General features: G+C 24.8%; 1 protein-coding gene across 1 annotated transcript in view; it reads left to right on the top strand.

The window, feature by feature from the left end:
- Positions 1-218: 218 nt before the first annotated feature.
- Positions 219-1,249, top strand: part of LOC108686678 — a 9,597-nt gene continuing 8,566 nt past the window's right edge. The window contains exon 1 of the mRNA XM_018192100.1: positions 219-545. The gene's annotated coding sequence lies outside the window, so the exon portion shown is untranslated. The remainder of the gene's footprint in view (positions 546-1,249) is intronic.

Genomic DNA, 1,249 nt, shown 5'->3' with positions numbered 1-1,249 from the left:
GCGATCAATAATGCCCGTTTTTTAACAATCAGTTTAATTTTTAACAATGCAGTTTAATTTTAATCTCGATTCAATTCTAACTCTTTATCTTTTTCTAGTTCTAAAAATTAGAAAAAGATAAAGACTAAGTCGAACCAAGATTAAAATTAATTTGCATTGAAACGCGTATAAATAGAATTACAAATCGCTCTCAAAGTCAGTTATACGTCAATCACATGTGTTTTCAAATACTATACACAGTTGCCCTCGAGACTGGCATCAATATCATTGAATCGAGTAAATTCGAACGTCCGTAACAAAAATTTAAAAAATTGATGTATATCTAGTCTTATAGAATACTCAATGATCGTCGCTGCAAATAGTTTATCCAAGCTTAATTAACGAATTCTGAAACACTTGTGATATTTCAATCGTTAATTGCTGTTGTAAATATATATGAATCGTGTATCATAATTTCGTTCAAATAGCAATAAAAATCGACAGTGCGACGACTCCGAATGCGATATCGATGATGATGACTTCTACATTTTAATCAGACAAATAAGGTAAAGAATTCGACAATTATTGATTTGCAAACATTTTTCGACGATAAAAAAATTTCGAGGAAGATATATGAAGAAAACAATGTTTATCTGTGATTGTTTTATTGGAATGGAGATAAATTTTGAATAAGAAAAGTTCTTTAAAGTTCTTTAAGAAGTCTTGATAAGAATCAAAATTTTCATGTTTTTCACGTAATCTTATATTTATGTTTATAGGTTATTATGCAAATGCTATTATTATATATATATACATAGTTTATTTATCTTTATTTAAATATTCTTGAGAGAAAACATGTTTACAGTTTCTTTGTTCTGATAATTACCTTAACAATTTACAGTTAATATAGAAATTATATATTTGTAATGGAAAGTAAAAATGCTATTGTATTTTGATTGTTTAGAAAATCAGAGATTGAAAGGTATTATATCTACCTTCTTCCTTTTTTCTCTAATAGTTGACTAGCTAAATGTGGAAAAGAAAGATAATAAAAGACTTTGTACGGAGAAACTCTAACACAATTCTATTTATTTAAATCAAAACATTTTTACTGTATATTAATATAAAAGTTGTTTTAATTGTTTTAATATGGAGAAAAAATATATATAAATATATTTTTAATTTTAATTAAGATTTCATCTTTAATTTTTTAAATAATTATTTTAATAAAATTTACAAAAGTACCATATTATAAAATGGAGCAAGAATT

This window comes from Atta colombica, unplaced genomic scaffold (genome assembly GCF_001594045.1).
Source record: "Atta colombica isolate Treedump-2 unplaced genomic scaffold, Acol1.0 scaffold189, whole genome shotgun sequence".
Taxonomy (NCBI): domain Eukaryota; kingdom Metazoa; phylum Arthropoda; class Insecta; order Hymenoptera; family Formicidae; genus Atta; species Atta colombica.
Note: the sequence above shows the minus strand (reverse complement) of the source record. Positions and strands in the feature narration are given on the sequence as shown.